This window comes from Macaca fascicularis, chromosome 11 (assembly GCF_037993035.2).
Source record: "Macaca fascicularis isolate 582-1 chromosome 11, T2T-MFA8v1.1".
NCBI lineage: Eukaryota > Metazoa > Chordata > Mammalia > Primates > Cercopithecidae > Macaca > Macaca fascicularis.
Window position 1 is genome coordinate 133,617,521 of NC_088385.1, and position 22,594 is coordinate 133,640,114.

The following is a 22,594-nucleotide window of genomic DNA, read 5'->3' on the forward strand; positions in this document are numbered from 1 at the left end:
TAAAAATCCCGTTCTAGGATGGCCAGCCATCCAGGTGTGGCATTGAAAGTTCTGCATCCTTGGAAATCCTCCTCAGGCTGTGAACAATCCTGAATTTTACTAATTCAGGATTTGAGTATCCTGAATTAGTACTGATTTGAGTATCAAAGGGTCTCAGCATGGCTTATCTACCTATGCTGTGGCTGTCTCCTTTCTTTCACCAGACCACCTTGGATGCTGGCAACCATCATCTGAGATTCACACTAAGGGATCATTCATTATTCCATTTCCCTCTCTCCCTGTGATGCAACTTAAGTGCATCGAAGTCGTCAGCACTAATGGGTCTCTTTAACTTTGCCTGTGGATTAACTACTGTGCTTTTTATAGAAATAGTGCTCATTTTTTATTTAACATTGTGACTATCGTGACCATGTTTTGTAAAAGTACAGATCATAAAAATGAGAATGAGTATGATACTAACACCATCATGGCGCAGGCATAATGTTTTTAAAAGGTGCTATTTCAATGGCAGACACATAAAAATAGATAGGGAGGTAAGTCACCAAAACAAAGTACCCTGTACATTATGCAGAAAAGGATTGGACATGGGCATTGTAGAAAAGAGGATGTGATCCCATGTATGGAGACTGAATCTCACAAGTCTTGGATGGGACAGGTAAGCACTTGTAAATCAATCACATTTTCTCATCTCCTCAAAAGACACTAATGTCAATTGAAAATAGTGGCTACTGAATGAGCCTGGCAGATGCCACAAATGAACATACCTGGTTTTATGGTTCCCTTGTCCTGTCTAAGAAACTGGCTAATGTTCCATATCTCAATCCAATGGTTGAGACTAAAATGGCTTACAGGCAAACGAACAGGGGAGTCTGATGACCAACGTATAGGCCCTTGCCTATACAGTCGATTCTGTCAGCTCTCATCAAAGGTCCTGCTTTCTAAGCTACGTCAAGAGATGTGGCCAATCGCAAAGACGAAAAAGTGTTCCCCTTAGCTCTTAGGTCCATTGCTTTGAAAAACGGAAGCTCAGATGTCTTTTTGATTCCACAAAGATTTTTTAAAAACTGTGGAAGATATTAAATATATGTATTACATCCATACGTACACACATACATCATGTTCAGATGCAAACTAGAATTTCCTAACTACATATTTGCACAAGAGTGCAAATGTAAATCTTGGCGAATCCCATTCTATCTATAAAGATCTTATGGTAAATATCCAGTATATTCCATGCACACTGATACACAGGGAGGTGCTTTGCCTACCTACAATATGAGGTTTCCAAAATGAAAGTGTCAGTCTATTTTTCTGTTTCTTTAAAATGTGCTGAAGCACTTAAGGAGCTTATTTTACTTTATAGAAATGGAAGGACATAGCCTTCTTAGAGATTTACCTACAAGATGGCTATTAGGTTTTTTCTAGAAAAGATGTGAAAATTTTGGCTTGCCATGAAATAATATTTTCAAAATGTAGGAGAAAAAGTATGTTTTCCTCTAATGTGGAAATACATAGGGATGAGAACAGAGAGGACTATCATATTTAAACAATCTATATATTGTTTCTCTAAAGCTGTTTGATGCGATTTAAGAAAGCCATGGGGGGAGATGGGCGGAGCAAGATGGCCGAATAGGAACAGCTCCAGTCTCCAACTCCCAGCGCGAGCGACACAGAAGACCGGTGATTTCTGCATTTTCAACTGAGGTACTGGGTTCATCTCACTGGGGAGTGCCGGACGATCGGTGCTGGTCAGCTGCTGCAGCCCGACCAGCGAGAGCTGAAGCAGGGCGAGGCATTGCCTCACCTGGGAAGCGCAAGGGGGAAGGGAATCCCTTTTCCTAGCCAGGGGAACTGAGACACACAACACCTGGAAAATCGGGTAACTCCCACCCCAATACTGCACTTTAAGCAAACAGGCACACCAGGAGATCATATCCCACACCTGGCCGGGAGGGTCCCACACCCATGGAGCCTCCCTCATTGCTAGCACAGCAGTCTGTGATCTACCGGCAAGGCAGCAGTGAGGCTGGGGGAGGGGCGCCCACCATTGCTGAGGCTTAAGTAGGTAAACAAAGCCGCTGGGAAGCTCGAACTGGGTGGAGCTCACAGCAGCTCAAGGAAACCTGCCTGTCTCTGTAGACTCCACCTCTGGGGACAGGGCACAGTAAACAATAACAAACTCAGCCGAAACCTCTGCAGATGCAAACGACTCTGTCTGACAGCTTTGAAGAGAGCAGTGGATCTCCCAACACGGAGGTTGAGATCTGAGAAGGGACAGACTCCCTGCTCAAGTGGGTCCCTGACCCCTGGGTAGCCTAACTGGGAGACATCCCCCACCAGGGGCAGTCTGACACCCTACACCTCACAGGGTGGAGTACACCCCTGAGAGGAAGCTTCCAAAGCAAGAATCAGACAGGTACATTCGCTGTTCAGAAATATTCTATCTTCTGCAGCCTCTGCTGCTGATACCCACGCAAACAGGGTCTGGAGTGGACCTCAAGCAATCTCCAACAGACCTACAGCTGAGGGTCCTGACTGTTAGAAGGAAAACTATCAAACAGGAAGGACACCTACACCAAAACCCCATCAGTACATCACCATCATCAAAGACCAGAGGCAGATAAAACCACAAAGATGGGGAAAAAGCAGGGCAGAAAAGCTGGAAATTCAAAAAATAAGAGCGCATCTCCCCCGGCAAAGGAGCGCAGCTCATCACCAGCAATGGATCAAAGCTGGACGGAGAATGACTTTGACGAGATGAGAGAAGAAGGCTTCAGTCCATCAAATTTCTCAGAGCTAAAGGAGGAATCACGTACCCAGCGCAAAGAAACTAAAAATCTTGAAAACAAAGTGGAAGAATTGATGGCTAGAGTAATTAATGCAGAGAAGGTCATAAACGAAATGAAAGAGATGAAAACCATGACACGAGAAATACGTGACAAATGCACAAGCTTCAGTAACCGACTCGATCAACTGGAAGAAAGAGTATCAGCGATTGAGGATCAAATGAATGAAATGAAGTGAGAAGAGAAACCAAAAGAAAAAAGAAGAAAAAGAAATGAACAAAGCCTGCAAGAAGTATGGGATTATGTAAAAAGACCAAATCTACATCTGATTGGGGTGCCTGAAAGTGAGGGGGAAAATGGAACCAAGTTGGAAAACACTCTTCAGGATATCATCCAGGAGAACTTCCCCAACCTAGTAGGGCAGGCCAACATTCAAATCCAGGAAATACAGAGAACGCCACAAAGATACTCCTCGAGAAGAGCAACTCCAAGACACATAATTGCCAGATTCACCAAAGTTGAAATGAAGGAAAAAATCTTAAGGGCAGCCAGAGAGAAAGGTCGAGTTACCCACAAAGGGAAGCCCATCAGACTAACAGCAGATCTCTCGGCAGAAACTCTACAAGCCAGAAGAGAGTGGGGGCCAATATTCAACATTCTTAAAGAAAAGAATTTTAAACCCAGAATTTCATATCCAGCCAAACTAAGTTTCATAAGTGAAGGAGAAATAAAATCCTTTACAGATAAGCAAATGCTTAGAGATTTTGTCACCACTAGGCCTGCCTTACAAGAGACCCTGAAGGAAGCCCTAAACATGGAAAGGAACAACCGGTACCAGCCATTGCAAAAACATGCCAACATGTAAAGACCATCGAGGCTAGGAAGAAACTGCATCAACTAACGAGCAAAATAACCAGTTAATATCATAATGGCAGGATCAAGTTCACACATAACAATCTTAACCTTAAATGTAAATGGACTAAATGCTCCAATTAAAAGACACAGACTGGCAAACTGGATAAAGAGTCAAGACCCATCAGTCTGCTGTATTCAGGAGACCCATCTCACACGCAGAGACATACATAGGCTCAAAATAAAGGGATGGAGGAAGATTTACCAAGCAAATGGAAAACAAAAAAAAGCGGGGGTTGCAATACTAGTCTCTGATAAAACAGACTTTAAACCATCAAAGATCAAAAGAGACAAAGAAGGCCATTACATAATGGTAAAAGGATCAATTCAACAGGAAGAGCTAACTATCCTAAATATATATGCACCCAATACAGGAGCACCCAGATTCATAAAGCAAGTCCTTAGAGACTTACAAAGAGACTTAGACTCCCATACAATAATAATGGGAGACTTCAACACTCCACTGTCAACATTAGACAGATCAACGAGACAGAAAGTTAACAAGGATATCCAGGAATTGAACTCATCTCTGCAGCAAGCAGACCTAATAGACATCTATAGAACTCTCCACCCCAAATCAACAGAATATACATTCTTCTCAGCACATCGTACTTACTCCAAAATTGACCACGTAATTGGAAGTAAAGCACTCCTCAGCAAATGTACAAGAACAGAAATTATAACAAACTGTCTCTCAGACCACAGTGCAATCAAACTAGAACTCAGGACTATGAAACTCAATCAAAACCGCTCAACTACATGGAAACTGAACAACCTGCTCCTGAATGACTACTGGGTACATAACGAAATGAAGGCAGAAATAAAGATGTTCTTTGAAACCAATGAGAACAAAGATACAACATACCAGAATCTCTGGGACACATTTAAAGCAGTGTGTAGAGGGAAATTTATAGCACTAAATGCCCACAAGAGAAAGCAGGAAAGATCTAAAATTGACACTCTAACATCGCAATTAAAAGAACTAGAGAAGCTAGAGCAAACACATTCGAAAGCTAGCAGAAGGCAAGAAATAACTAAGATCAGAGCAGAACTGAAGGAGATAGAGACACAAAAAACCCTCCAAAAAATCAATGAATCCAGGAGTTGGTTTTTTGAAAAGATCAACAAAATTGACAGACCACTAGCAAGACTAATAAAGAAGAAAAGAGAGAAGAATCAAATTGACGCAATTAAAAATGATAAAGGTGATATCACCACCGACCCCACAGAAATACAAACTACCATCAGAGAATACTATAAACACCTCTACGCAAATAAACTGGAAAATCTAGAAAAAATGGATAATTTCCTGGACACTTACACTCTTCCAAGACTAAACCAGGAAGAAGTTGAATCCCTGAATAGACCAATAGCAGGCTCTGAAATTGAGGCAATAATTAATAGCCTACCAACCAAAAAAAGTCCAGGACCAGATGGATTCACAGCTGAATTCTACCAGAGGTACAAGGAGGAGTTGGTACCATTCCTTCTGAAACTATTCCAATCAATAGAAAAAGAGGGAATCCTCCCTAACTCATTTTATGAGGCCAACATCATCCTGATACCAAAGCCTGGCAGAGACACAACAAAAAAAAGAGAATTTTAGACCAATATCCCTGATGAACATCGATGCAAAAATCCTCAATAAAATACTGGCAAACCGGATTCAGCAACACATCAAAAAGCTTATCCACCATGATCAAGTGGGCTTCATCCCTGGGATGCAAGGCTGGTTCAACATTCGCAAATCAATAAACATAATCCAGCATATAAACAGAACCAAAGACAAGAACCACATGATTATCTCAATAGATGCAGAAAAGGCTTTTGACAAAATTCAACAGCCCTTCATGCTAAAAACGCTCAATAAATTCGGTATTGATGGAATGTACCTCAAAATAATAAGAGCTATTTATGACAAACCCACAGCCAATATCATACTGAATGGGCAAAAACTGGAAAAATTCCCTTTGAAAACTGGCACAAGACAGGGATGCCCTCTCTCACCACTCCTATTCAACATAGTGTTGGAAGTTCTGGCTAGGGCAATCAGGCAAGAGAAAGAAATCAAGGGTATTCAGTTAGGAAAAGAAGAAGTCAAATTGTCCCTGTTTGCAGATGACATGATTGTATATTTAGAAAACCCCATTGTCTCAGCCCAAAATCTCCTTAAGCTGATAAGCAACTTCAGCAAAGTCTCAGGATACAAAATTAATGTGCAAAAATCACAAGCATTCTTATACACCAGTAACAGACAAACAGAGAGCCAAATCAGGAATGAACTTCCATTCACAATTGCTTCAAAGAGAATCAAATACCTAGGAATCCAACTTACAAGGGATGTAAAGGACCTCTTCAAGGAGAACTACAAACCACTGCTCAGTGAAATAAAAGAGGACACAAACAAATGGAAGAACATACCATGCTCATGGATAAGAAGAATCAATATTGTGAAAATGGCCATACTGCCCAAGGTAATTTATAGATTCAATGCCATCCCCATCAAGCTACCAATGTGTTTCTTCACAGAATTGGAAAAAACTGCCTTAAAGTTCATATGGAACCAAAAAAGAGCCCGCATCTCCAAGACAATCCTAAGTCAAAAGAACAAAGCTGGAGGCATCACGCTACCTGACTTCAAACTATACTACAAGGCTACAGTAACCAAAACAGCATGGTACTGGTACCAAAACAGAGATATAGACCAATGGAACAGAACAGAGTCCTCAGAAATAATACCACACATCTACAGCCATCTGATCTTTGACAAACCTGAGAGAAACAAGAAATGGGGAAAGGATTCCCTATTTAATAAATGGTGCTGGGAAAATTGGCTAGCCATAAGTAGAAACCTGAAACTGGATCCTTTCCTTACTCCTTATACGAAAATTAATTCAAGATGGATTAGAGACTTAAATGTTAGACCTAATACCATAAAAATCCTAGAGGAAAACCTAGGTAGTACCATTCAGGACATAGGCATGGGCAAAGACTTCATGTCTAAAACACCAAAAGCAACAGCAGCAAAAGCCAAAATTGACAAATGGGATCTAATTAAACTAAAGAGCTTCTGCACAGCAAAAGAAACTACCATCAGAGTGAACAGGCAACCTACAGAATGGGAGAAAATTTTTGCAATCTACTCATCTGACAAAGGGCTAATATCCAGAACCTACAAAGAACTCAAACAAATTTACAAGAAAAAAACAAACAACCCCATCAAAAAGTGGGCAAAGGATATGAACAGACATTTCTCAAAAGAAGACATTCATACAGCCAACAGACACATGAAAAAATGCTCATCATCACTGGCCATCAGAGAAATGCAAATCAAAACCACAATGAGATACCATCTCACACCAGTTAGAATGGCGATCATTAAAAAGTCAGGAAACAACAGGTGTTGGAGAGGATGTGGAGAAATAGGAACACTTTTACACTGTTGGTGGGATTGTAAACTAGTTCAACCATTATGGAAAACAGTATGGCGATTCCTCAAGGATCTAGAACTAGATGCACCATATGACCCAGCCATCCCATTACTGGGTATATACCCAAAGGATTATAAATCATGCTGCTATAAAGACACATGCACACGTATGTTTATTGCAGCACTATTCACAATAGCAAAGACTTGGAATCAACCCAAATGTCTATCAGTGACAGATTGGATTAAGAAAATGTGGCACATATACACCATGGAATACTATGCAGCCATCAAAAAGGATGAGTTTGTGTCCTTTGTAGGGACATGGATGCAGCTGGAAACCATCATTCTTAGCAAACTATCACAAGAACAGAAAACCAAACACCGCATGTTCTCACTCATAGGTGGGAACTGAACAATGAGATCACTTGGACTCAGGAAGGGGAACATCACACACCGGGGCCTATCATGGGTAGGGGGGAGGGTGGAGGGATTTCATTGGGAGTTATACCTGATGTAAATGACGAGTTGATGGGTGCAGCACAGCAACATGGCACAAGTATACATATGTAACAAACCTGCACGTTATGCACATGTACCCTACAACTTAAAGTATAATAATAATAAATAAATTAAAAAAAAAAAAAGAAAGCCATGGGGGAGTCTAGAAAAAATGAATTGATCCACCTGAAATATTTTTGTTCTATTTGTAGCTTGCAACAAAAACTCATACAGTGAAATAAATGTCGCCTACTTTTGGAAATGAGCATGATTCGGAGCTACAGATTAAATAAAAGAGCAAAACATAAAAGGTCATCTGTAGTATACTACCATCATGTAAGAAGTGGACATAAGAAAATATGCATGAATATGTCATTTGTACAAAAGAACTACAGGAAGGAACAACTCGAAATAAATAAGGTTGCCTGCAGGGTGAGGGTAGAAGCAGAACGTGATGAATGGAGGATGAGGATGAGATTGCAGGTATCAGGAGAAGTGGCGTTCCTCTGAGTACACTGTTTTTTAATTGCTGCCCTGTGGAACAATGGTAATGTTTTACGTACTTCCTAAATAAACAAATAAAATCAACCAAAATGTGTGTGGTTGGTGGGGAAGGGCAGAAAGAAAGGAATGCAAGCAGTGCATAGAGACATCCACATTACAAATGAAAAACATCAACCTACTGAGAGTGAGAATGCAAAGAGCTAAGCTAAGCAACCTGGAAAACAGCATTTTCACAGTGCACTAAAAGGCTGAAGACTAAAAGAACTGTACACAGACGTTTTCATATAGTAGTACATTTGTTTCTCACAAAGGTGTAAGTTAGCAATTCTGAAAACTATCTATGAATTCTGAAGCAACTTGATATGTATACTAGGATTGCACACACATGTAAATATACGGTAGAGCCAGGTGTCTCAACAATGGAGGAAAACTACACATATGGAAATGGAGAAGGCTAGAGTGAACCCAGGCATGTTAGATCAGAATGTGAGGTATTAGAGCAATTGCCCTTAAACAACATGGGTTTGACCTGTGTGGGTTCACTCATATGCAGAATTTTTTCAACCAAAGGTAAAAACAATATCCATGGGATGTGAAATTCAGGTATGTGGAGGGCTGACTTTTCCTATATGTAGGTTTCATGGTGCCAATCGCAGGACTTGAGTATGTGAAAATGTAGTATATGCAGGAGTCCTGGATCCAATTCCTCGCCTATATCTAAAGGCAACTGTATTAACTCACACACATACACACAAACACACACCCATGTGCAGATGAATAGATACATAAATAAAGATGCATGTACACATGACTTAATATACACGCATATGTTCCCTAGCCCTGTCTTTTAAGAGGACCTAAGAAATGGCACCCCAGTAACAATGAGACCTCCTATTTCCCAAATCTTGGTCTCTAATTCCATATTCCAATAACAGAAATTAGAGTTTCCTGGAAAAAAACAAAAGGTGATTATTGGGCTGAGATAGAGAAATTACTGGATGAGCCTGGAGCATCTTATGGTGCCCAAAAATAAGAAAAAACTCAACTGTGATGAAGGCCTATTGAAAGGTCATAGAAACCAAATTGGAGGAGGTCAAGATATTCGAAGCTGGAACAATTTGAACAACAAAATGTGGTAGTATTGAATAACTCAAGAAGAAAATATGATACTAATGTTAATCAATAAATCAATAGTGGAGAAAATATAGCTTTTTAAGGAGTAGAATTCACCATGAAAATGCAGAAAAAATATGTGAAATGGGAAATCATCTTGAGACCAATTCTACAGTAACAAAATTATTGGCTAATGTCAGTATACTTTTGACTTTTAAAGTCGAAAGTTTGAAGAGAAACGTAGTATTTGCCAAGGCTCAAAGTATCTGTCTACAAGACACTTATTCGTTACAAAGAGAGGCCAGTAATTTCAAATGAAGACACTTGCAGATACCACTTTAAGCAATACAACTTAGCATCACTAATAAAACAAAATATTGGCTGGGCATGATGGCTAATGCCTGTAATCCCAGTACTTTGGAAGGCCAAGGGGGAGTGGATCACTTGAGGTCAGAAGTTCAAGACCAGCCTGGCCAATATGGCGAAACCTCATCTCTACTAAAAATACAAAAATGAGCTGGGCATGGTGGTGGGTGCCTGTAATCCCAGCTACTTGGGAGGCTGAGGCAGCAGCATTGCCTGAACCTGGGAGGTGGAGGTCGCGTCTAAAAAAAAAAAAAAACAATGCCCTGCACCACCGGATATGATGCACTGAGAATGGCACAGCCTCTGTTACATGAATTTATATCAAGATAAACAAGACATGGGAAAAATGCAAATTGAGGGCCATTCTTCAAAACAATTGACCAGTACTCTTCAATAGTGGAAGGTCATGAAAGATAAAGCAGTGTGTGGAACTACCACAGATTGGATGAGACTAGGGAAATATCATAAACTTAGTCCAAAATAGATCCTGAACCGGAAAAAAAAAAAGCTGGTGTGGGAGGGAAAGTAAATTTGTGAAATTTTGATAAAGTTTACTGATTAGTTAATAGTATTGCATCAATGTAAATTTCCTGATTCTAAGCATCAAATATGATTATGTAAGTAACATCAGGAGAAATTGGATGAAGAATATTTTGGAACTCTCTGTACTAATTTTTAAGCTTTTCTGGGAGTCTGAACTTATTTAAAAAGTGATTTATGCTATTTGGTATGAGCTCTTCCAAAGATTCAATGCTCCTTAAAGTTGGTGTATCTCTGGGTCTCGAATAATTCAGTGGCTGGGTTTGAGTTACATTTTACCTGAATTTGCAAGAGCTATACGATTTTTTAACACAGAATATGAAATGGGGTATGAATTTATGTTTTTGTTGCTATGGTGATTTATATTGTTACTATTTTAATAACCTCATCAAATGCAGGCGTTCCATGGCAATATGGCACCTCTACATAATTTAACACCAAATCATGCATAACAAAGTGTGGCACCATTTGCAAGATAAAATGAGGAAATTAAAAGCAAATAGAAGTATATTACCAAGTCCAAAACCTATAAATAATTGAACAGTAAGTGTGAACACTCTATAAAGGAGATTTATTGATAGGAATTGATATGTATAATAAATAGTGCAAAACTTTTATTACTAATAAAGGAAATACCTTTGAACACCCACTTTTCAAAATCTCTTAACTCTCTACTAGAAAGAAAGCAAACACATTTTGGCTAATTTTCAGGACATGTGGCAGGGAGAGGTTTTACACGGAGTTTAGTGATGAATGTTTAAATCATTGACTACTGGAGTATTAGCTTTTGGTAAGAATATTGTCATATAAATATTATCATTTACTGCAGACTGAATCTTTATCCAAAAAAATTCCAACCGGTTAAATCAGATGGTTGATGTAGCTTTCTTGTAATTTTCTTATTTTAGTTATTTTTCACTTAATTCAAATGTCTACTATTAAGAAAACTGCATCAACATTTTTCTCTGTTGTTTCATTAACACAGAGAATCATGGGGAAGTTGTTTTGCTTTTATTAATGAGGAATTTCCACTGCTATTGGTGCTTTTCTGGGTCAGGGGAGCTGCACTGGTGTAACCAAGGGAAGCTTATTTCCCCTGGAGCCCAATTTGAGGAGGAAATGTGGCCTGGAATGAATTTCAGAATTAGAACAGAAACCAGTTCTTTATCATTCCATGAACAAGTGCTTTTCCAAATTGCACATCACAAGCCACATTCATATATCAGGCTCTCAGTCAGCTCCTTAATGGAAGTATTTCCTAGGAGAAGAAAGTTGTCAAGGGCAACAAACTTTCCATATGCAGACATTTCAAGGTAGGATTTTCTAATTGCCCTGTGGTACTGTGAGAATTGTCACTGTAGGCATGCAAATTAAAGTACCAGTGAATTCCCATATTAATTCAACAAGCCTTTGTGGAATGGTTACTAAATACAAGGCTGTAAACTTGGTGTTTTTGGATAAGCTCTGAATCTCTCTGTACCTCATTTTTCTTACATATGAAATGATAACAGTAATACCCACCTTAATACAAGTTAACTGCTTATAACAGTTCCTGGCACTGGAACTTCATGCATGGTGGGTTGTCATGCAGCAACAGAACATTAACACAATTATTAACTATTATTGTCATGATGATGATGATGATGATGATTGTATACTCCCCTCCCTTGTCTATGTGGATGAAATTTGTTGCCATATTTAACAAAAGGGAGATTATCCGGGTGGTCTAATCTAATTGCAGGAGCCCTTTAAAAGCAGAGAGTTTTCTCTAGCTGAGAGCAGAAGAGGAAGTCAGTGACTCCAAGCCCATGGGGGATTTGACGTGCCATTGTTGTTCTGAAGGCCAAGAGGGGCCAAGGAATGTGAGCAGCCTTTAGAAATCAAGAGTGGTCCCTGGCTGATGGCCAAGTAAGAGATAGGGACCTCGGTCCTACATTTTCAAGGACAAGATTTTAACCAAGAACCTGAATGTCACTGCAAGCATATTCAACCCCAGTGCCTCCAGAACGGAGCCCAAGTAACTGACCAGCATTTTGATTTTGACCTTATGATTCCCTGAGACGGACTCAGTGGCGCCCCCTTCAGACTTGTAACCTACAGCACTGCGTCATCATAAATAAGTATTGTTTAAACTGCTGAATTTGTGGGAATTTGCTAGGTATCATTTAGAAAAATCATATAGTAATGATGCTACACGCTACTTTAGGAGGGATTGAAATGACAGTTTATCACTGTGAACACATATTGAACACGTACATCTACCAGACACTGTGATAAGTGTTTTGCTTGAATTGTTTTCTTTAATCTCTCCACAATGGCGTAGGGTGGGTTCTCTTACTAATACCATGTGAGGTAAGTGAGGCACAGATAGGTTGGGTCACATGAGGAACGTCATATAACTAGCAGGAAGCTGAGCAGGAATGTGGATTCAAGAGTGCCTGGTCCGGGGCACACGTTCTCAATCTCTGGGCAATATGGACCCGTCTTTGTCTTTATTGGAATTTGAAGTCCAGGAGGCCAAACATGACAAGCATTATGTGGGGCATACAGGCAAAGTGAGGCAAGAATTCACAGGGGTCTTGGGCTTTTCTTGGGGCACAAATAGGAAGATGCTGTTATTTTTGGAAAATGTTTATAAGGCAGTATATTTCAAATTGCATTTTTTTTGTTGTTTTTTTGAGACAGAGTTTTGCTTTTGTTGCCCAGGCTAGAGTGCAGTGGTGCGATCTCGGCTCACCACAGTCTCCACCTCCCGGGTTCAAGCGATTCTTTTGCCTCAGCCTCCCAGGTAGCTGGGATTACAGGCATGAGCCACCACACCCAGATAATTTTGTATTTCTAGTAGACATGGGGTTTCTCCATGTTGGCCAGGCTGGTCTCAAACTCCCAACCTCAGGTGATCTGCCCGAATCGGCCTCCCAACGTGCTGGGATTATAGGCGCGAGCCACCACCCCCAGCTCAAATTGCATTTTAAAGACTGCAAGCAAAAATTGCTTTATTTGGGAGTTTCCATTTTGATGACACAGCAAAAATCTCAGTGTATCCCCTACCATCTGGTTCAACACCACCTGACTGAGTCCAGCCCATTTTAGCATGGGGCATTGAGTGTGTTTTTATAACTGTTATCAAGAAGTATTTTTATATGCTTCACACTAATTAAAAGATGATAAAGTTTGATATGAGACATTAAATGACATATTTGTGCTGGGTAATATTCCAGTGGCCTCTTGGCACATAATATGGCTAATATTTCATTGTGTTCAATTAGAGAAGGGTGTAAGAGAGTTGAGTCACTAAAACATGCACAGGGCTCTAGACTAGCAGAACTAAAAATACCAAACAAGCAGCATAATGGCCACGACCACAATCATATTGCAAGCAGTAGACAAGTTTCAGAAAAAGCGATACCATTATCACATTTAAATTGAACTGAAATTGCTGTGCAGTTTGGTTTTGCATTTAATTTTTAAATACATCCTAGTTGTATACTTCTGTAAGGGCAATAAACATGAGATATCTACTCCCAATTGTATGGGTATAAAGATAGGTACTATAACAATTTCAAGGCACAATTAGGGTCTATGCAATTTTTTATTTTTGTAAATTTATGGGGTACACGTGCAATGTTGTTACATGCATAGATTTCATAGTGCTCAAGTAAGGGTATTAAGGCATCTATCACTCAAATAACACACATTGTACCCACTGAGCAATTTCTCATTATCTGCCCTCCTCCCACCCCCTCATCCTTCCTAGTTTCATCTAGTCCATCATTCTTTACGTCCAACTGTGCACATTTTTTAGCACCCATTTATGAGTGAGAACCTGCAATATTTGACATTCTGTTTCTGGCTTGTTTCAGTTAAGATAATGACCTCCAGTTCCATCCATCTTGCTGTAAAAGACATAATTTAATAGCATTCCATTGTGTGCATATACTGCATTTTCTTTATCCATTTTCCCCTGGATGGACACTTAGGTTGATTCTTGATTCCGTATCTTTGTTATTGTGAATAGTTTTGCAGCAAACATATGTGTGCAGGTATCTTTTTGATGTAATGATGTATAATTTGATATCATAATTTATTTTCCTTTGGATAGATATCTAGTAGTAGGATTGCTGGATGGAATGGTAGCTCTATTTTTAGTTCTTTGAAAAATCTTCATACTGTTTTTTGTGGAGTTTGTACTAATTTACATTCTGACCAACAGTGTACAAGGATTTCCTTTTGTCTGCGTCTTCATCAATATCTGTTGTTTTTTGTCTTTTTAATAATAACCATCAGGGAAATGCAAATGAAAACAAAAAATGAGATATCATCTTATTACCTCTGTCAAAATGGCAACAAGAATTCTTCTGAGAGGAGTACTGATGCATTTAAAAGAAGGATGAAGTAAACGGCTTTAGACACAGGTCCACGAAATCAGGTGCTTCTGAACAGGGCCAGGACTGTGCCCATTTCTCATCTTGTCTCCTTCACTAGAAATACGCTTTCATCCTGCTTGATCAGGGGCCTGGGCTTGCCACAGATAAAACTGCAGTGATGTTAGGTTAGCAGCCAGTTGAATGTAGGGCCCTCCAGGATAGACTACAGAGTGGGAGGCAGGAGAGGGGAATGGAAGTGGGTAGAATAGGGAGCTTAAAGTAAGGTGGCCTAATGAGTCACACCTGCAACTGACGAATCTATTCACAGCAGTTCCCAAGACTTCCTGCAAGCTAAAATCACCCAGAAAGATTAAAGCTATCTCATAACCAAAGTTGTATCAGTCAGGGTTCTCTAGAGGGAAAGAACTAAGAAGATAGATGTACATATGAAAAAATGTTTATTAAGGAAAATTGACTCACGCAATCACAAGGTGAAATCCCACCATAGGCCCTCTGTAAGTTGAGGAGCCAGGAAGCCAGTAGTGGATCTGTCTGAGTCCCAAAACCTCAAAAGTAAGGAAGCTGACAGTATAGCCTTCAGTCTGTGGCTGAAGACCCCAGAGCCCTGGCAAACCACTAATATAAGTTCAAAAGCCCAAAAGCCAAAGAACTTGGAGTCTGATGTTCGAGGGCAGGGAGCATCCAGGAGAAAGATGAAGGCCGGAAGACTCAGCAAGTCAAGTCCTTCCAGCTTCTTCCGCCTGCTGTATTCTAGCTGCACTGGCAGCTGATTGAATGGTGTCCATGAGGGTGGGTCTGCCTCTCCTAGTCCACTGACTCAAATGTTAATCTCCTTTGGCAACACCCTCACACTAAATAGCACTTGAGCAGTGTGCTTGGGGGTCATTTATAACAGTAAAACCATCAACAGAAAGCATAAAAATGAAAACAAAAAAGTCACATTAGATAGATCACAAAAAGACATTTACGTACACCGTGAAAGCTTAAACAAGAAGACTGAGTTTCGCCTCATTCAAAGACAGTGATCTCGGGGTTACAAATAAATTTTAGCATGTAGGCAAATTTGCAAATGCAGAATCCATAAATAATGAGGATCAGTGGGTAGGCCAATTATAGGGAAAGCAAAAATGCAGTCTCCTGAGGACAGGAGCAGTAAGGAACATTGTTGTCATCCCTAGTTCTAAAGGGACAAGGGCTCAGGGAAGTTTCTGGAACCAGGAGAAGAGGACCATAAAGACAGTGCTGTGTAGACAGGGCCACCTGGTGGGAGCTGGCCAGGATTCAGTCAGGAGGTATAGTCAGCTTGGGTGACTAATCCCCCAATGAAATATAAACGTTATTATGAATCCCATTCTATGTGTGAGTAATCAAGATGCAGAGATATTGAATAAATTATCTAAGGTCTCACACTGAGCCAGGAAGTTACAGAATGAACATAGAAACCCAGGCAATCAGGCTCTGAAAAAAACCCTCTTAATAACTCCCTTGACAGAATTGTGCAGTCTCTGGGAAAACAAGAAATGGTGAGTGGAGACACACACACAAGACCCCTTTAAATGACCCATGGCAGCCACAGGAAGATGTCTGTTAGGTTTTGAAGGGAAGGTGGGGGTTAAAGAAAGGCACACAGAGAGAGTTGGCGGCTCTACAGAAAGTGCAGGTGCTATGTCCAGCATCAGACTGGCAGGGGTGGGGGACCAGCTTAATGCCCACTGCTGCGTACAGGCTGGGGCAATTATAGGCCTGGATGAGAGGGCTCTCGGAGAGGAAGGGGATGGTCTGCTGCCTGGAAAAACGTTGATAACGAGTGCCCATCATGAGGCGGTTTGGCCCCTGTTCTGACAGAATGTGATGTTCCTTGGACTTTTTCCCCCCAGAATGTGACAAAGTCAGGCAGTTGGGCAGCTGTTATAGCCCGAACCCCTGTGGAATGTTTCACTTTGACTACGGTCTGTGAAATGGTGGTTGTGGGGGGGCGGGTGCTTAGAAAATTGTGGAGCTTAGACTAAAAGCGTTTCCCTATTGGTTTGGGGGCAACGCATTGACATCCCCGTTAAAATTTATTGAGTATTTTGAATTGTTAATATCTAAGAAGGTAGAAAAAAGCAAAACCAACAACATATATTTTTTCTTCTCATCACAGGGGCTTTCATTTATGCATGGACACATTCATTATTGAATCCCACTTATGTGTCATGCACTTTGCCAGGCGCTCAGTAAACATGTTAATAAAGCAGGCATGGTTTATCCCCTCAGACCACGTGCACTGAGAGGAGGTTTCTATTTTCCAGCAGGAGCACAGTTCACCACAGCACTCGTTCAGCATGGGCCAATTCCATGCCCTGACATTGCAGGACATTGCAAAGCCTCTACCTGGGTCACAATCACCCTCGGTACCTGTTAATTTATGCACCTTCATCATGAACCCGGAGTATTAAACAGCAAACGAGGCTTCCTGTAGTCATTAAGGATCACAATTCTAAACAAACCTGGGAAGCTCAGTAACAGAGGTCCCCCGCACTGGGAGGAGTCCTCGATGTCTGTAACAAGGCTTCACATCATCTGGCATTAAACTACGGGGCTGCTTGAAGGCAGAATTTATCTTATTCTGACGTAGGATGACCAAAACATCTGGAGAAACAAATTGGGGTGAGCCCTCTCCAAGTGCGTTAATGAAATACTAGTTGTCAGGATAAGACAGGCAACAAGGCAAGGTCAGCAAGGCCTGGGGCTTAATTGATTTGTCTTCCAGGAAATTAAGGCAGTGAGCACAGGGACTCACACCCAGATATCAGGTGGAGCAGTCATTTAAAGCCTATTAGAGGAACAGATCCAGTCAAAAGACCCAAAATAAGCAAAGAGAGAGGATAAAATTGTTCCACCATAAGCTCTGTCTCAATCTACTTCCTCATACAAACATCTTTTCTGTTTTACTGTGCTGGAAATAATTAATAACTTGAAGTGCAAAAATTCCTGTGTCTGAAGCCAGAGGCTACTGTATAAATGAGGGAAAATCAAGTTCTCAAACTCTAGATTCTAGAACCTAGAAGACTGAAAGGGATTTCTTCTCCAGGCACAAGATTTATTCCAGGTGAGATGTTAGAATTCATATGATTGCTGAGTGTGGAGGCTCGCACCTGTAATCCCAGCACTTTGGGAGGCCGAGGCAGGAGGATTGCTTGAGCCTAGGAGTTCAAGACCAGCCTGAGCAACATAGCAAGACCCTGTCTCTAAAAAAACATATTAAAAAGTAGCCTGGCAGAGTGGTGCATGCCTGTGGTTCCATCTACTTAGGAGGTTGAGACGGGAGGATCATTTGAGCCCAAGAGGTAATGGTTGCAGTGAGCCGAAATCACACTATTGCACTCAGCCTGGGCAACAGGGCAAGATCCTGTCTCAAAACAAACAAACAAACAAGAAAACATTAGAATGCGTTTGATAGCGTCTCAATATCTGGAAATGTGTGGCAGAGATAGAAACATACATATATCAATGAAATCTGTATTTCTCAGACTCACCTACAGCTAAACTGGGGGTCATGTGACTCACTCTGGGAGAGCAAGTGACACCTACCACTTCTGGAATGAGGTACTTAAAAGCTGGTGTACTTTTTTGTCTCTCTTTCTTCTCCCTTGCTACAAAGACCCAGAAGCCACTTGCTCCATGTCTGCAGTTACAAGGCAGAACACAGTTGCCAGCACCAAGCTACAGGTACTACTATGAATTTAGTGTGTGTTGGTAGTTGGTGATAAACACCCTGACTAATCCAAAATATATCTTTCCAGATCCTTCTCAAAAGCCCAAACCAGTAATATAGAAATGGCTGTTTTTCCAGGTAACACAATCCAGAAATACAGTTTCTCTGTTTCGGCCAGGGGGTACTGTATAGGTGGCAGAAATGTTTGTTACCAGATTCTAAAAGAGTAACGATACATCCATGGTGGCACAATTCCCAAATCTGATGGAAGGTCGGAGCTCTCTGGGCTGGTAGTGATGAATTATGTTCACACGAGCTAAGCAGATTCAATAAATCACAAGAAGATTCTATTGACTATACTGTGAATAGAGCTTGAGCCAGAAGCCTGACATTCTACACAACTTAAACTAAGAATAATAGTTCCTTTTCTGGTCATTTACCCGATAGGTAGAATAAAATATCAGAGCTGAAGGAGCTTTCAAAAATGATCCTAATGAATCCCCTTGGTTTAGTCCAAAGATTTATTATGTTCCATGTGCTTTGATGGACACGGAGATAAAGGATACATGACACCCAACAACTTTCTGCAAGCTTATAGTTTACATAAAGCAAATTCAGAAACATTGGCAGACGCATACATTAGGTTTATATAAAGGGTACTATGCAGATTTAGAAGAGGGGTACCTAGCTCAGCTTGGAGTTCAGATAAAACTTCCAGAAAGAATGAGAACCAAGTTAGATTATGAAGAATGTCAGGCAGAAAATATAGAGATTTTCCAAAAAGAAGAAATCTGTGAGTGAAGGAATAAAGCTATGAAACAGCATGGCATAGAAACATCAAATGCATGCATGGCCCTTTCTGTGTTTCACAGGTTGATCTCAATTCTTTCTGCATCATATTTAGTTGGATATTGCTCAAGTGTAAAATGGAGAAATAGTGGTGTACAAAGTTGAATAATATAGACCAGAAGGGAAATCTACTTAGTGAAGGTAGGCTATTAGTGAATGTTTTATTTGTTTAAAGGGCTTTAGAAGCATTAGTATGTGGTAATATAAGAAACCTAGTATAATTTTAAATAGGGTGTATTAAATTAGTAGGTTTAGGGGAAGACATCTTAGTAAGAAATGATATGAAAATACAGGCAAGAAAATAAAGAAGCAATATTGGGGAGACTACATCCTTCTAAGGACAAAATTTACTGGATACAAGTATGTTAGTTGAGTCTAACCTGTGGGTGAAGATACCTCAGGATGAGTAGTTACGTCTACATCAGCTTTACTTAAAAGATCCCCTCTTCGTGATAATGATATTATACATCAACACCAATGCACAGGAAATAAATAAAAGTGAGTGGTGCCATGATACCTGGTGTTGCAGGTTCCACTTTGGAAGAGGATCTGAGCTAAAGTTTGGGAAGGGTTTTTGCAAAAGATAGAGAGTGAATTTCTACGCGAAAGAGCCTGGGTAGTCAAAGCATGAGATGCACCAAGCCTGTGAGCCTGGGAGCGTTTGGACCTGGCCTTTGGAAATCACAGGGGGATCCAGAGGTGTCAAACAAGTACAGGGAAGTCTACGAGGCTGAACCGTGAACTCTCACAGACAGAGTCCTGATGGAAAAACTTACCCAAAACTCTTAGATGACTTAGCAACAGCTCTTCAGTGACGGTCATCCCAGACTAGGTATGTGTGTGATATCATTGGGCTCCACAAAGTAATTTCAAGGTGAGGAAGGCTCAGTTGTGCCCTGGGGAAAGTAAGATTTTAATCTGATTTTGTATTTTCCTCATGCTTCTGTTTTATCCCTCTGACCTTGTTTTTTCTTATCACTGAAATGAGATATATTCACTTTGCACAAGTAGCAATGTTGTATGTAAGAGCATCTCTGATCATCTACAGATGGCCTGATTCTCGAATTGCAGGCTTTAATTTTTGAATAAAATGTCATGCATTTCAAATCTTGTAACATTTTCAATAAAAAGAAAATCATTTTGAGAAATAGTTTGTGCATATGGTTAAATATTAAATCTGTGTTAAGGTGGGATTTTAGGTATTTTCAAATATGGTATAGAATAGCAATCCTTCAATAATATCCTAAATATATAAAGAACTCTTAGAAATGAAAAAGAAACAAACAAAACAAAGTTTAAAATGTGAGTAGGTATTTCTTCTTTATCAAAGAAGAAATGGAACTGAAAAATAAACCTCAACCTTTCCAATAACAAAACACATTAAAGATACACTTATACTCATAATATTTTAAAATTAGATATATAATTTTATGTACAGAATAATAATAATGCAAGCTTGAAAAATACATTGATTAGTAGTACAAACTGCTGGGGTGCATTAGTCTTTTCTCATGTCACTAACAAAGACATACACAAGACTGGGTAATTTATAAAGGAAAGAGGTTTAATTGAACCACAGTTCCACATAGCTGGGGAGGCTTCACAATCATGGTGGAAGGCAAAGGAGGAGCAAAGGCATGCCTTACATGGCAGCAGGCAAGAGAGTCTGTGCAGGGAAACTGCCATTTATGAAACCATCAGATCTTGTGACACTTATTCACTGTCACAGGAACGGCATGGGAAAAACCTGCCCTTGTGAATCAATTACCTCACACTAGGTCCCTCCCATGACACCTGGGGATTACAGGAGCTACAATTCAAGATGAGATTTGGGTGGGGACATAGCCAAATCATAACATGGGGAGATCGTATAATAGTCAAACTTTTCCTAAGGTACTTTTGCAATATATTTCAAAAACTTGAACAATATATAACCTTTAATCTAGCTGTCTTATATTTTTGATATTAACCCTAAGATTTTATTCATATATTTCAGCTCAAATATTTTCATTTATACATTGCTTAAAATAATAAAAATTGGGAACAAACAAAATGTCTAAAATTCATGAAATAATTAAATTTGAGTTAAATTCATACGAGGGTTGCAAACCGGAAGTTAAGAGGACAATGCAGCCTAGAGGCATTTTTTCTGTGGCCAACTCAATTATTTCTTTTTAAAGTTCATTCACTTGCCAATATTTACAAATATGCTTTTAAAATAAAACCTGGAATGTTGGTTTCCCTCGAAACACCAGAACATCCATAAACACTGCATCTTAACACGATAGAAACTGGCCACGGTAAAATAGGAACTGCTTTCCTTAGACTGTGTAAGCATTTTCCTGTTTATCCCAGTACCCATCACTCTATTGATCTATACTTAATCATTACTTCAATCATTTCCATCACATGTCTGAATATGGAAGTATTTAAGTTCATGGTTCCTGATGTATATAAAATATAGCTCATTTATATAATGTAATGTTACCCAGGCACAAAAAGAAGGTACTGCTGAAAAAAACTAATAGAAAAAGATATGCATGATATTAAAGAACAAATGTGTTATCAACTATTGTTTACAACAGAATTATTTTCTCGACTCCAAAAGACTAGAAGATTTGCATCCAAATCATAACAGAGGCTGTCTCCAACTGTTAGAACAGCTGGCAGTTTGTCTTTTCTTCCTTCTCCTTATCTGTGATTTCCAAATGTTCCACAACGTGCACCTTTGCCTTCATCTCCTTTTGCTCCTCATCTCCTGCCTCTATGCACTCACCCCAGGTCCTTGGCTGCTCTCTGGAGTGCTCTGCTACAGGTCTCTGTCTTCACCTGTCTTGGCTCCAGTGACATCCTACGTCTGACCCCATGGAAGCCGATAGTTAAGAGCAAAGGCTTGTTGGCAGTGTCCAGTTCTGCTCCTCCACCTTGGAGCTCAACTCTCTGAGTCTCCATTACTTAATTTTAGCTTGAGTATTGTGAAACCTTAATAATAGGCTGCAAGACTCAGAGATCTGAAATGTGTAACAAGATTATCTGTTGGGAAATAATTGTAATAGGATATGGAGGAGACAGAAAGTGAGACTCAGAGAGAGAAAAAAATATATTGCTCTTACCATCTTCATTGTATCCATGACTGGCATACAATTTTGATTGATAAAAATCTTTCTGCAGGGAATTTCCCCCTGGCCTGCTGAGAGGATAAAGCACATGTGTCCTAGGTGTGTAAATAATTGCATCCTTTGCTTCTCTAGAGAGTCAGTAATGTGGCATTTCATTTCTAATTATGGGCACTGAGGTCAGTCCTCCCTGGGTTTCCAAAACACCACCTCAGTGGGCTCCCAATGCTGGGATGAAAGCCCTGAAAAAAAAATTAATTCTCACATTTCCCCTTCTGGTTTGGGCTTATATTCTGATGACCTTAAAAAATAGAGGATGCTTTTACTAATCCTAATTTACATATGACTGTGAAAATGCACAGTTATCTTAGAGCAGTGAGGGAAAAAAAAGAAAA

The 22,594-nt window shown here is 40.0% G+C and overlaps 1 long non-coding RNA gene across 1 annotated transcript; it reads left to right on the plus strand.

Moving 5' to 3' along the window:
* Window positions 1-1,603: 1,603 nt before the first annotated feature.
* LOC123567626 (uncharacterized) lies at window positions 1,604-22,594 on the plus strand. The gene is made up of 2 exons (XR_006690727.3): window positions 1,604-1,704; window positions 7,839-22,594. It is a non-coding gene; the product is annotated as an uncharacterized lncRNA (long non-coding RNA).